We start from the raw sequence: 15,797 nt of genomic DNA on the forward strand, positions 1-15,797 counted from the left end.
AGTAGTTGACAATGTACACCTCGCTCCCAGAGCTCTCCAACTCATGGTTGGTCTAGCTTACCCTTGCCTTTACCTGCACCATGTAACAACCGTGAGCCAAGGCCCAGCAAGAACACCATAACAGCAAATACATAATCAGTAGTAGCATCCAATCCATCATAAGACAGTCATTCTGAAGTTCAGCAAATCATAAGCATCAAACTATTAATAGTAAACGTGTACGTTCAAAAATATATCTTAACCAATATACAAATGCTCAGGGCCGGCGCCCTTAGGCCGAGCCCTCTGTTTACTCAACTGACTCTGGCTCGCTTAGGCCAAGTCCATTGTTTATTTAGCTAACCCCGGCTTAGTCGCCGAGCCACGTCCTATGAACAAGTCATCAGCCCCGACTCTCTTAGGTCATTCATTTCATGTTTCACATAACATTATCATAGTTACACAACACATATATCCAGATACAGGGAATCTCAGTCCCAACACAGCCACACAAGGGTGTAGTTTTCTTACCTTGAATTCCGAACAAAAGATACAGAACGATCCCAAGCACGATCCTCAGTCCTGAGCCTTGGCGATAAACCTAGTCACAGTGGCCAATGGGTAATCATCAATTTCTAATTCAAATAAATACTTAGGAAATATTAGCTAGCCACCGGGACCTTGATTCCTACTAAACCGGGTAGTAGAAATCATCCCGAGTGCGTGGGTTTGAACCCCCGAGCCTCACTAATCCTAAAAACCAACCTAAGGCAAAATCCCCTAGGTGGACCGCGACCTGGCTCTAAGGGTTGCGGCGCGCCGCCAAGTCAGAGACTCAATCTTCAAGCATCAGGGGGAGGAGGGCCGCAACTTGTCCCCTAGGGTGGCGCGCCTTCGAGTCAGAGAGCCCACCCAGGGCATTCTGGGCATGCGGGCCGCAGCGCACCCCCTCGCACCTAGAATTTTTGGATTTCCTCAACAATCTACCCAACCAAATTTCTCAAAATTTAATATTAACAAACCTCCCAATCAAACCCAAGCTTAGTTGCGAATTTAAGACCTTTAGTCACATATTTTAGGGATATTATAACACAAAAAACTCTACTGAAATTACTTACAATTTATCCCTTAGACCTCAATCAACTAATTCTATAAACCTAAATTCTTAATTGAAACTAAACATAATTATTACCTCAAAGGCAGCTAAACTTTCCAGATTTTACCTTCAATCTTTGAGCTTAAGTCCTATCCCTTTTCTTCAGCAGCTCAAGCCTTTCTCCTTCAATTCCCTTCCAAAATTCCCAGCTTAAGGCCTAGATTCTTCTATTTTTGTTTTCTTCCTCAGCTTCAAAGTATAAAGAGAGGGAGGGTGTGAGATCGTGAGTGAGAGGGAAAGGGGAGAGTGAGCAGAGAGTCTTCTAAAATTTTCTGGTTACTTCTGTTGACCCAAACTCTTAAGTCTCCTTGTTTTGATGATTAACAAATATTTGATTATTATTTGTTACTAATGATTTGTTGATTTTGTAGCAAAAACCAAAGTGAATTAGCACTTCAAAGTCAAAATTATGACCAAGGGCAAAATGGTCATTTTACTAAGTTTTCCAGAAATGACCCGAAATGGACTTCAAGACTCAAGAAACTCAAGATAAAGGTTTAACTTAATTTCTTAGTCTTGTAAAGTGATTGCAAGTATATTTTAAGTCATAAGTATAGAATTTGGCTCACTCACGCACTAAAAAATGGTGATTTTTTAAAATGAGAAATAATTATCCTAAATTCACTTTTAAGAAAATACATCCCGATACGGTCATAACGCAATCAGAATTTTTGAAATCGGATAAACGAGCTAAAAGTTATAAAGAATTGAAAAATGGGAAAATAGGCTTAAAACTGATTTTGCTCTCTGTTTGCCATCCGGAATTCCGGTTCCTCATCCGGACTTCCAGTTCGCGGCAGACATGTTCGAAAATTAACTCCTAACGGCTATAAACGGCTAGTTTTTTCCCAAACTCTATATAAACTCGTTTTTCACTCAAATTTGGTGGTTGGCTGAGCATTTATTACATATACCAAACCAAATCCATTGAGTTCAAAGAGCTTTCAAAGTTTAACTCATCCAAACACATATTCACACACTTGAGCCAAAATTTGTATTTATTTCTTCTAAGTGTGCTTGCTAATCACTCTAGGTTTCTCATTGTATTATCATACTTCTAGAGTGATTTTTGCTTGTAATATCAAACACATTCCCATATTGAGATTGAGGTGAGGTTGGCACCGGTTTTGTAAACAACCCGGTTAGAGTGAGATTGGCACTTCAACAATCCGAAAAAGAGGTTGATAGTCCTTGGTGGTGGAAAACTATTGTAAGAGGTTTGGAAATACCTTGGTGATAGACCAAGGACGTAGGTGGCTTAGTTCTACCGAACCTTGTAAAATTCAAGAGTTTGCGATTTCTTAACCTTCAACTCTTTACATTACAAATTTGATTATTTGCTATATATATTTGACTGCCATATTATTTGCTTTTACTTGATTAATTTGATTTATTGCATAATTTGGCATATTAAGTTTTAAATTTCCGAAATTAGTTTAAATTTCCAATTCACCCCCCCTCTTGGAAACATATCTTGGATTAACAACTTCCTATATTCTGAGTATATCTCCTAACCCCCTAAAAAGACCTTTTTTCCCTTAAGTTAATTCAACCTTCCAATGACTTCTAAGGGTAGTGTGGTCATTTCCCCCGGTTCCCACTAATTCCTCAAGTGTTCCTACTATTAATTAATTAACTCCGTCATGTCCAATTAATTACCAAATACTTATTCAATATCTAATAAATCCCAACATATTCCCTAAATTCCCAAAAATAGCCCTAGGCTCCCCCCGAGCTGGGTATTAAGCCTCGTTGTAACTATTTCGCTAATCCGCTTACTAGGACCGTCTCGAACCATATACTGCAAATATATCCACATAATAATGTGGTTTCAACCATTTATCACATATAATCACATTTATGCCCTCAATGGGCCAAAATTACAAATATGCCCTTATAAGCTATAAATGGCCCACATTCATATCTAATACTCATAAACACGCATATCCTTTATTCATATAATCATATTAATCATGCATGCCACATAGTCGCGCATTTAACCAATTAAACATACATATACCAATTATACCCTCTCGGCACGCTAATCATTACCCTAAGCCCTATTAGAAATTTTGGGTCGTTACACAAATAATCGCTAAATAGCTACTCGTTACTCGGTAACCCTGAACACGTACTATGTTCCCAAAATACCCTTACCCCGAGTCGGGTATTCAACCTGGTTGTCACTATTTCGCTAATCTTCTCACCAGGACCTTCTCGAACCACAAATATAAGATATATCTCCACAATATTGTTTCCTTTGAAGGAGGGGAGACGGAGGGGGTGTTGTTTCCTTTGAAGGAACCGCTGCTGGAGGGTCCCCAGTCCGAGCCTTTTTCGTCGGAGGGGCCTTGCTGCTCTCTCCGCGGTGCTGCTTGCTCTCCTTCTTCTTGCTCGAAGGAGTAGCAGGTACGTTGTAAAGCTCGAACATGTCTTCAAATGACATATCTACAAGTAAGAAAACATACGAGCAGTTAGACAATATGAATAGATGTACTTACTACGTCAAGAAAATAAGAGCAAGGAAATTGTAAGTAAAATACCAGAGTTACAATTACTGGTCGCTAAACTATTTACTGAACTACTGCTACACTCACTCTCTAGCTTGAAGAAGTCTGAATTTAAAATAGGGGTGTATTTAAAGTTGTCTTCCCCGTCAAATAAATGACAGGGAATTGGAAAATTATCTAAGAGCGAAAGTTCAATACCGTTCTCATCTGATGATTCAAGAATAGGTTCTGGGCGTTCAAAAACCTTCTGTTTGCCTTTCCCTGAAGGAAGAGAAGGAGCAGGAGCAGCAGCTGCTCGTGAGGTGCTGGAAGGTTCCCTGGTAGTCACCCCCGTTTCCCTCCTCCTCGGAGGTCGTGACACGTCTTGCTGTTGATCGGGGACTTCTCCACCAGTGGCACTCCCCGCAGTTGATTCCCTCACATCCTGGTGAGGTACCAGAAGGCCGGCCAGCCTTAAATTATTCTTTGTGACCAGCTCTTTGATGCTTTTTTCTTGTCAGTCATGCTGGCCAGGGATGCTGCTTGAATCTCCATCTCTGGAGTAGGAGCTAGTCGTTGCAATGGACCTGAAGAATACTAATTTTCTAAGGAATGTGCAGAAAAGCTAAAGGAATTAAACGACCGGAGAATAAAGAAATTACCTCCTTGAGTGAAGGCCAGATTGTTGGCAACCAAGTCGGTTGTTAAAAAGTACTCCTAGAAGTACTTTCCTACTTTGGATTTGTAGGTGATCTCACTCAAGAAGGTGCGAGCAAATTCTTGGTAGTAAAAGTGGAAGAATCCCGTGTTGTTGTGATTGGGGTTGGACTTGAGATCAAATAAGTAATTGATCTCATGCGGCGTAGGCACAGGCCACTTCTTGTGGCTGTATAGGATATAGAGAGCAGAAAGCACTCTATACCCATTTGGGGTGATTTGGAATGGGGCGACTCAAAATAGTTGGAAGCCCTTGGAAGAATGGATGAAGAGGCAAGGTTGCCCCTGCCTCAATGTGGTATCTCGACCAGGCGCTGTAGGCGCACCCAGGCAGGTTTGCCCTCTGGTCAATAGAAGGTTTGTTTAAGGTAATCCTAGAAAGTCCATACTTTTTGAGATAATTCCCTATCATCCTAGCTGTAATCTTGCTAGGAGGAACTACGTACCATTCGATATCTGGTAGAAGGACATCCCGAGGTTGGGCCCTGGTTAGAATGTTTGGATAATTATTGTCAGCTTGTGGGCTAGTCAAAGGATTTTCAGCCCGAGGAGCGGGCTGTTTGGCAGGAGAAGAGTTTTTTCTTTTCTTTTGGGCGGTGGATTTTATTCGACCCATGTTTGATGGACTGGTTGAAGGTCTGTCAGAGGAGGTATGGGAAAAAGGAATCTCTGAGATAAGTAATGACGACTGATCCTGATCTTCAAGCAACTGGGCGAGCAAGTCATCGTCGATCGGCCTCTAACCTCCCCACGGATCGTGCATGAAAATCTGCGAACACAGAATGGGAGATGAGAATCTACGGCCAAAAGACCAAGAAGTGTAAAGAGTTGGAGTAATGTTGCTCGTGTATAAAAGTTAAGCTTTTATATGATCAACAACATTCTAACAAAAACACTAAATTCTATGCGAATAGTTTGGAAACTGGATTAAAAAGCAGAAGTGAAAAGTTTTTTCAAGAAAAACTTTTTGACTCTGAAAGGGCGGGAAAATCCTAGTATTTTATACATGCTTAAAAATCGAATTTTTACTTCTATTTTACGCCCTAAATCAATAATCCTAACTCCCAAACTGATTCATAACCCTTGCAAAGTATTATTTTCCTATCATATTAGGCTTGGATCTACGTATCCATTTACCCCAAACACAATTTCTTCAAGAACGTTCAAGAAATCAGAATCTGAAACGGATATAAAAAAAATATTGCATGGCATCTCAACGACTGAAAAGTTTGAGAAACTTACTTGAATAAAGGTTGGAGTAAACTTCTGAGGCGCTAATTCAAAAGGCTGGACAGAAACTTCGCGAATCGTCAAGGCCGTCTGAGTTTCTGGGCTTTCTGTGACTTGTTCTTCGGTGTTCTTGAGGTAAAAAGCGAAAAGTGAAAAATGATTCTGAGGGGTTATTTATATTAATCGGGAGCAGTTTCCAAGGTAATCATAAGGGGCAACTTTCCAAGGCATGGGTAAGTGTAATAGCCGTCAGACCACTTTTGGGAAACCGCAAAGATATGATTAGTTGCCTTTTTTGAGAAGGCATGGGCGGCTCTGACAGATTTGGTAGGGCATACGAAAGGATGGTTGCCTAAGTTTACTCTATGCTGGTCGCAGTAAAATAAACTTGTGGGGCAAATGTTTACCCAAAAAATGGCTCCTGATGATGTGGCAGGATTGACTTACACGTGGCCGACACGTGGCAGTTTTAAGTGAATGAGACCTGTTCGACCATCGACCAAAGAATTATTAATTTATCAAGCCTCACGCTTAGGCGCGACCAGTTTGGTCGCATGCTTTCATTTACTGCTTTATGGATACACAATCTTGTAATATTGACATTTATTATATTTTCTTTTATTACCTTGATACGCAAGTCTTAATTATAATTAACGCCCGTTGGCCCATGTAACCTTCTTGAGCCTATAAATAAAAATCAAATGGCTCAAGGAAGGGACTTTTTGGACTTTTGACGAGAGAAATTTGTTCTTTGTACTATGAGAGAAGAAAATAGTGGGATTATTCGCCAAAGTTCTTCCTAAGGCTTGTGAAACTTGTAAACCCTAGTTCATTGATCACAATGTTGGGATTCAACATCAATAAGAACACTAAGTAGACGTAGGTCATTATCATCCAATTGGGGCCGAACCACTATAAATCATTTGTGTCGTTTGCTTTCCATTTGATTTTTCTTTTTCTTTTCATCTCATTTTCAATCGTTTATCTGACTCCATGTTGTTGACCAATTTGAGGGTCAACATTTTAATAGTCTTATTATGCACTATTTATCCTCGATCTCAATTAGGTTTAATGTTAATGGTCATGTTTGTGGTACTATTAAACCTTCTAGGGGCATTAGATAGGGAGATCCACTTTCTTCCTACCTTTTTTTGCTATGTTCTGAAGGACTTTCTCTTGCCCTGCGTCTTAAGGAAGCTTTTAGTTTACTTTCTAGCATTTCCATTTCTAGAGGAGCTCCTTCTATGTCTCACCTTTTATTTGTTGAGGATAGTTTGTTATTTTGTCGTGTAAATAACATTTCTTGTTTGGCCATTAAGGAAACTATGGATTTCTATGATAATGTTAATTTTGCAAAGTCTTTTATTCTAATTTCACCATATACCTCGTTTGAAGCTAAGAATTTTTTTCATACTTATCTCTCCTTAGAAAATAAACCTTTTATTAGTAAGTACCTAGGTCTTCCTCAATGTTTCAATAGCTCTCGAGGCTTTTCTTTTATTATGGACAAAAAAATTTCCTTTTTAAATTCTTGGTTTCAAAAGTATTTTTCCCGAGCAGAAAATAAATTTTTTCATAAAGCTATTATTCAAGCTATACCCTCATATGCTATGGTCTGATTTAAGATTCCCATTACTTTGTGTCAAAAAAATTAAGAACTCAATGGCAACATTTTGGTGGGGTTCTTCGGACACAAACTTTAAGATCCAACAGAGAAAATGGTCCTTTTAGTGCGTTCAAATTTTTTTGGTGGCTTGTGTTTTCGTTCAATTTCTCATTTTAATCAAGTCATATTGGCCAAACAAGCATGGATAATATTTATATACCATTCATCTTTGCTTTGTCTTATTTTAAAAGATAGGTATTTCTCTTCCTCTTCATTCCTTGATGCAAAGCCTAGTCGAAAATTTTCTTTGTAAATAGTAAAGAAGAAGACAAGAATTTGAGAAAAATGCTCCAATAGATCAATTGACCCGAGCCTCTGAAGTCATATTTATAAGCCAATTAATGAGTACAAGAAAGGCCTTAAGTAACTAAACCAAGGTTTTAACTTAACTAACTACTCAGTTAAAATAGCAGAACAAGGAGTTAACCACCTAAATAACTAACATAAGAAAGTTAAGTAGGTTCTCTAACAAACCCCCTCAAAATGAATTGTCTTGGGAGAACGGTTAGTTTGCTACACAATGAAGTGAAGGAAGCTATCAAAAGACGCTTTGTGAAAATGTCTGCTACTTGGTCTGTGGAGGAAATGTATTGAACTGAGAGTTGTTTCCGAGTGACCATATCTCTAATAAAGTGAAAGACGATCTCAATGTGTTTGGTATGAGCATGGAATATCAGATTTGAGGCCAGATGTATAACAAAAATGTTGTCACACCATAGCACCAGTATTGAGGGAATATGCAACTGCAATTCAGAGAAGAGATGTTTAAACCAAACTAGTTCAGCAGCCGCATTAGCTAAAGAATGGTATTCAGACTCAGTGCTGCTGCAAGAGACAACCTTTTGCTTGGAGGATGAACAAGATATAATGCTATCACCAAGGAACACACAGTAGCCACTCATTCTTCTACGATCATCAAGATTAGATGCCCAGTCGACATCAGTGAACACAACAAGATGTAGAGAAGGAGCAGTTGTGAGAGTGATACCTTAAGATCTTGTGCAATTTAGGTACCTGAGAATGCGCTTGACAGCCAAAAAATGAGAGTCAGTAGGATGATGCATGAACTAACAAGCCCTATTTACAGCGAAGGCGATGTCTAGATGAGTCGTAGTCACATATAGAAGAAAGCCCACAATGTGACAATACTCAGTAGGATCTCCAAAAAATTTGTCATCATTTTTGGACAGTGGTTTGCCCACGGTTCCAGGTGTAGGGGCAGGTTTTGAATCTAACATCTCAGATATATAAAGAATATCATGGATATATTTTTTTTGACATAAGTGAAGTTGTCCTGGAGAGTGAGTTACTTCAATACCAAGGAAATAGTGTAATGTACCTAGGTTGCGGATAGCAAACTTGTGATGCAACAACTGAATAATATGATTGACATCCTGAGTGGAGCTACCTGTAATGATAATATCATCGACATAGATCGTGAGAAACACTTGAACAACTTGTCTATGAAGAATGAACAGAGATGAATCAGCCTTGGAGCAGAGGAATCCCCATGAAATTAGAGCTGTACTAAGCTTGGAGAACCATGCGCGAGGTGCTTGTTTAAGGCCATAAAGATCTTTGGACAACTTACAAACATGAGAAGGATGAGTGTCATTGATAAAGCTCGGTGGTTGGGACATATACACATTTTCAGTCAAATCCCCATTTAGAAAGGCATTATGAATGTCCACTTGCCTTAATGACCAACCTTTCGATAAAGCAATAGTAAGCAACACCTAAATGGTGGCTGGCTTGACAATAGGCGAGAAGGTGTCAAAATAGTCTACCCCTTGTGTTTGAGTGAACCCACAAGCTACTAGCCTGGCCTTGTTCCTATCAATAGTGTCAATTGGCTTGTATTTGAGCTTGAAGAGCCATTTACAATCGATCACATTGGCAGATTGTGGTTTAGGAACTAAAACCTAGGTGGAATTTTGACACAGAGAACAAAGTTCTTGTTCCATTTTAGCACGCCAAGGGGTTGATTGAAGAGCTTGCTTGTAAGTTTTTAGTGGAAACTCAGATGAGGGAATACTTGTGGAAATGAGAGCCCTAGGCTTGTGAATGCCATGTTTGGCTCTTGTTATCATAGGGTGAGTATAAACACCTGATGGTACCTGCACAATACTATCAAGAATGACATTAGACTGCTCAATAGGTTCAAGTGGAGGGGTGATAAAAGGTAAAGATGATGTGTGAGATGGTGAAGAGTTTGTGGCAGTAGGGAATTATGAAGGCTTGAAGGAGGAGGGGAAGAGGAGGATGGAGGAGTAGAGATGGGTGTAGTGGATGGTGGTAGAGTGGTAATGGGAATGGGAAGAATGGCTTGAGTATGAGAAAGAGTAGTGGATTGGGAGGGAGATGTACTAGGCGAGAAATGAGAGGAAAAATCATTTTCATCAAAGAAAACATGTCTAGTGGTGTAAATGTGATGAGAGTGAGGGTCCAAGCACAGATAACCTTTATGACTAGTGCTACACCCAAGGAATATACAAGCTACAAAATGGTACTGCATTTTGTGAGCATTATAGGGACGAAGACATGGGAAACGGAGGCAGCCAAAAGACTGCATAAAAGAGTAATCTAGAGATTTGTGATATAATGTTTGAAATGGTGATTTATATTGTAAGATTGTAGTGGGTAACCGATTTATAATATATGTGGCAGCTTTAAAAGCATAGAGCCAATATCTTAAAGGAAGAGAGGCATGAGCTAATAGGGCTAGGTCTGTCTCAACAACATGACAGTGTTTTCGCTCGACACTGCCATTTTGAGCTGAAGTATAGGGACATGAAAATCGATGGGAGATGCCAACTAAGTTGCGAAAAGGAAGGAAAGAGCGAAATTCATCACCATTGTCAAATTGGATTTCTTTAATCTTAGAGTCAAAACGATTTTCAACCAAAATTTTGAATTGTTTGAAAGCATCTAAAGCTTGATCTTTTGAATGTAATGGATAAAGCCATGAAAATCGAGAATGATCATCAAGAAAAAGAACAAAGTAACGGGAGCCATCAACAGCAGGAATTGGGGAAGGTCTCCATAAATCTGTATGTATTAAAGCCAATGGTTTAGAGGCATGAGAATCAGAAAGAGCAAAAGGCAATCTATGACTTTTGGAAAAATGACAAGAGGAACAAATGGAACTTTTATTATATGAGAAAGGTTTATTACATTGATGTAAAACATTATTGACAATATCTGAATGAACATGTCCTAATCTAGCATGCCAAATTTCAGCTGGTGAGTGATGTGTGCGATGAAGCTGAGGGGATGTGTGGATAGGTGCAGTAGACTGAAACAGAGTAGAGGTATAGATAGATTTTAGAGATGCTGGAGAAAATGATTTGAGGGGGAGAAAAAGAGGTACCATCTAAGAAGACTTCGATTCCATTAGCATAGATAACATTCTCCATTTGAGTGTGCCAGAGAAGGAAATTGGTGCGGTAAGGTTTGACCCCAAGAAAGTGGTTTAGGGCTTGAGAAAGGGCCAATAATTGTTGCTGATGAACCGATAGACCAGAGAGAGTGGTAGAGGTGCTGGAGCCAGTGACAGTAGGATGAAATTGGGCACTAGATTCTGGAGTGGAAGGATTAGACGCCATGGAGACGAAGTAGAAAACAAGAAAGTAGAGGCGGTAGCCAAGAAAAGGCATGATACCATGTAAACAGTAAAGAAGAAGACAAGAATTTGAGAAAAATGCTCTAATAGATCAATTGACCCAAGCCTCTGAAGTCTTATTTATAAGCCCATAAATGAATACAAGAAAGACCTTGAGTAACTAAACCAAGGTTACAACTCAACTAACTACTCAGTTAAAATAACAGACCAAGGAATTAACCACCTAAATAACTAACATAACAAAGTTAAGTAGGTTCTCTAACATTATTATACTTGGAAAATTTTGATTTGGGAATTTTTTTTTTTACTTAAATGAGACCTTATTTGGAAAATTGGGAATGGTACTTGTTGATGCTCAAAATCTCACCAAGGGAAAATATGAGATCGATGCCATGAAGCCCCCATTTACACGACATAGAAGCCATGGCCTCGCTCGGCCACGCTCGGACACCAGGTGGCCTCGCTCGGCCACGCCCGTACGCACCAGGTGGCCTCGCTTGGCCGTGCCCCAGGCGTGAGGCCCTCCTCGCGCGCACACCACCTGGCGTCGCTCGGCCGTACCTCGGCACTCATGGTCCAAGAGTGGCCTCGCCCATGCCCATGGAGGGGCCTCGCCCATGCCCACGGAGGGGCCTCGCCAAATAGGCCCCGTGGTGGCCTCGCCCATGCCCACGGAGGGGCCTCGCAAAATAGGCACCGTGGTGGCCTCGCCCATGCCCACGGAGGGGCCTCGCCCAATAGGCCCCGTGGTGGCCTCGCCCATGCCCACGGAGGGGCCTCGCCCAATAGGCCCCGTGGTGACCTCGCCCATGCCCACGTAGGGGCCTCGCCAAATAGTCCCTGTGGTGGCCTCGCCCATGCCCACGGAGGGGCCTCGCCCATGCCAACGGAGGGGCCTCGCCAAATAGGCCCCGCGGTGGCCTCGCCCATGCCCACGGAGGGGCCTCGCCCAATAGGCCCCGTGGTGGCCTCGCCCATTCCCACGGAGGGGCCTCGCCAAATAGGCCCTGTGGTGGCCTCACCCATGGCCTCATGGGGGTCACATCCGCAGCACACTCATCCTCATGAGCAGCCAAGAGAGCCGCGCCATCAATAAGCCTTCCAAGGTTCCCCTTCCTCATACCCTGAGATACCAATGCTTAGAGGCTCCAGTACGGGTCGAATGGGACATACTTGTACGACCTAGTACTGAGTGCGGATACCAGTGCCAGTGAGACTGCTGGGGTAAGAGCCATGGTCCGTACGTCTACAGCCAAAGGTCAGAGCCGACACCACTACCTCCTGCAGCACTACGCCTGCCACCACTCATCAGACATGGGTACAGACAAGTAGTGGAGGCATTCTCCTGACACCTGCTCCTGTGCTGGATGTACGACCACAACCTCTGAAGCCACTCCCCTGACATAGTACTTATGTACCCCATGGTCTCCTGGACCACTATGTACCTAAGGCCATTAGAGCCTACTATAAAATGAACTCTAAGACCACCTGAAAGGGGGTTGTTGGAAATTTTACTGTAGCAAAGGCTTGAGTGTGAATGAAAGACTGAATTCTCCATTATTGTTCTATCATTGTTCTTGAGTGATTGTTTAAGTTTCTACAGCTTTTCCATTAGAGACCTTGACTTGATAATTTTCCCAACTCAACTTAGTTGACGAGTTCTTACCGTCAACAGTACTATAATTTCAACCTTAAATGATTATTGGGGGTTCTAATATCAGATATCTGTCCTATTCTACCGACTCTAGGCCAGATTATGATACAATTAGATTTTTTATAAGTCGCTCGGGCTAATGGGACATAGATAAGCTTAGAAGTTTTTTCACACTTGATGTTTCTTCAACTATCAGTTCAATTCCTTTATTCAATTTGAATAAGAATGATGCTTTGATTTGGGGACACACTACTTCTGGAGTTTATTACGTAAAATCAGGGTACCATTTAGCCTTCTCATCAACTACTCTTTCTTCTGTGTCTTCTCCTACTAGAATTAAATCTTGGTGGTCTTTCTTTTGGCATTTAAAAATTCCACCTAAAATAAAACACTTTATTTGGAGAGCTATTCACAACATTCTACCTACATGAATGGATTTGATGATTATAAAGATTATTCAGTTTTTACTGTAACACCAATATGGTAAATATCACTCATGCATTACTGAACTGTTCTAGAGCGATTTTTTTTTGGAAACATACTATGTTTTATTCATTTCTCTTTAAACAATATCATATGGATTTTTTTTGAATTATTGCTAAATGTTTCACAACAATGCGATACTTCTAAATGTGAGCATATTCTCGACAGTTTGGAATAATAGAAATGATTTTTTTTTCAACAAGAAGTTCGAGTTGCCTTTTCAGGAAATTTTAGATTGAGCTTTGAATTACATTAAATAGTACAAGATGACTCAGTCAATTTTGCAATTTCAAGATGAAAAGCTGCAACAATTACAGCTACTTGGACTCCTCTAGCTGAAGCTCATTTAAAAGTAAATGTTGCTGCTGTAATCTCTTAGACTCGTGGTCAATCTGGTATTGGTTATGTGGTTCAAAATCATAAAGGTGAAGTAATTGGTAGATTCTGCTCTCCAACGAATGGTGTTCAACCAATTCTGATAATGGAAGCCCAAGCTTTATACCTTGCTCTTCAATGGGTTTCTATTATCAATCTTCTAATTTCTTTTATTGAATGAGACTGCAAATAAGTTGTTATAGATAAAATTATCAATGGATATAAGGACTTATCTTCTTTGAGTGATGTTATTGATAATATCTATAGCTTACTTTCTTCTTTCCCTAATATCTTGGTTAGGTATGTTGTTAGGAAATCAAATTCCTTAGCTCATATCCTAGCAAATAGAAGTCTACGGCTTGAAAGTGATCTAGTGTGGAATGGTAATTAATATTCCAATCTCTTTGAATGTTTAAACTTTCGTACTTATTTTTTCATCAAGGGAAGTTTATATTTAAAAATAAATAAAAGAACATAAGATATTTATGCCATTAATTTCTTTTATTTTCATGAAAGAGGTCATATACAATTTAAGAATTATGAATATATAGAATATAGATTTTTGTTCTCTCTCTCGGCTTAGTGCTGGTGCCATGGCAGGAGGATCAAAGATCAAGAATAAGAAAGGTAGACCTAAACGTGGGCCTACTTCTTTGGAGGTACCATGGAAAATGAAATCAATGGTGGATTTACTCGGAGTAGAAGTAGTACATTTCTCGGATGATGAAGAACCCATGTCGCTTGGGGTTACGAGTGAGATTGTGGAAGAATCAAATCTGTTAGAGGTGGGTACTCCTCCTTATGAATTGCAGCGGAGGTCCCAAATCAGGCTTCAGTTCTCTCATTTGTTGGAGTAGAGGGAATCTCATCTTAGAGGTAAGGTTTCGTCTAAACCTATCTCTACCTTTAATTATGGCTTAATTGAGATGGGTGATTATGGTAGATGTACTCATAAATTGCCAAGTCCAATAGGAGAAACGAATGGTTTGGAGAAACCTTTGTTCGAGGTTATCAAAATTGATATGGAGGATATCGAAGAGGAGGTGAACTACTGGAATCCCTCACTAGTGTGTTATGTGTTAGGGGCTAACCCACCTTTGGCTGTTCTTGAAGGATTTTTTCGTCGAATTTGGAGGAATATGCAGATTGATAAGGAGGCAGGGCTAGGGCAGGGTGTTTACATAGTGAGGTTTAACATAGTAGAACAGAGGGATATTTTTTTGAGTAATGGTATCATGTTCTTTGACAAGAAACCTCTTATAATGAAGCCTTGGAATGCTCATGAAGATTTTAAAAAGGAAGATATGCAGAGTGCCCATTTGGATTCAGTTAACGAATCTAGATTTGAAGTATTGGGGAGAGAAGACATTGTGCAAGATTGTTTCTAAAATTGGGAAACCTCTCAAAGTAGATTCAATTACTAAAGCGAAGGAGAAACTTAATTTTGCTAGGATAATGATTGAAGTGTCTATTGCACAATCATTTCCTAGCATTATCAGTTTCATAAATGAGCAGGATCGACAGATAGATGTGATGGTGCATTATGAGTGGAAATCGGTTATTTGTTTGAAGTGTAAAGGACTGGGGCATGAGTCAACTATGTGCAAGAAGCAAGTTGGGACTAAGGTCTGGATACCCAAGGATAAAGGACATGAAGCTAATAAGCAGGATAAGATTGATGCTGAGGGGTTCTGTGTGGTTAAGGGCAAAGGGAAGAAAGGTTTTCGAAGTGATTGGCATAAGAAGAGGATGCTTGAAGATATTAGCAACTATTTTCAAGTTTTGGGAGAGTCAAGTAAGGGGGCAAACAATGAAGACCATGAGATTACTATCGCTGTAGGAGGGGGAGATCCTCCTACAGTGAATGGATAACATTATCTCGTGGAATGTGAGGGGGTTGAACCAAACTCAGAAGCAACATGAAGTCAAAAACCTTATTTTGACTAAGAAAGTTGGTTTGGTTGGACTCCTTGAGACTAGGGTTAAGGCTAGTAAAATGGAAGCCTTATTCCTCAACATGTTTTAGGATTGATGGTTTACCTGTAATAGTGCGTGGCATAACAATGGACGAATAATCTTAGCTTGGAATCCTAATATCTTTCCAGTTGATATTCGGTATCGCTCTAGTCAGTGTATTCACTGTTGGGTGGTGCCTAGGAATGGTTTGAGACCATTTTATTGCACTTTTGTTTATGCTTTCAATGAGGAGGCTCGTAGGATGGTTTTATGGCAAAATCTGAGAAATATGAAGACTAAGGAGCCGTGGGTGATGCTTGGAGATTTTAATGCCACCATTACTCATGATGAGCGTATTGGAGAAAGAGTGAGGTCTCTGTATTCAGAAGCTTTCAGTGATTGCTTTATTGAGTGTGATCTTCTAGATGTACCTTATAATAGATGCTACTTCACATGGAGCAACAAACAGA

This window comes from Humulus lupulus, chromosome 7 (assembly GCF_963169125.1).
Source record: "Humulus lupulus chromosome 7, drHumLupu1.1, whole genome shotgun sequence".
Lineage (NCBI taxonomy): Eukaryota > Viridiplantae > Streptophyta > Magnoliopsida > Rosales > Cannabaceae > Humulus > Humulus lupulus.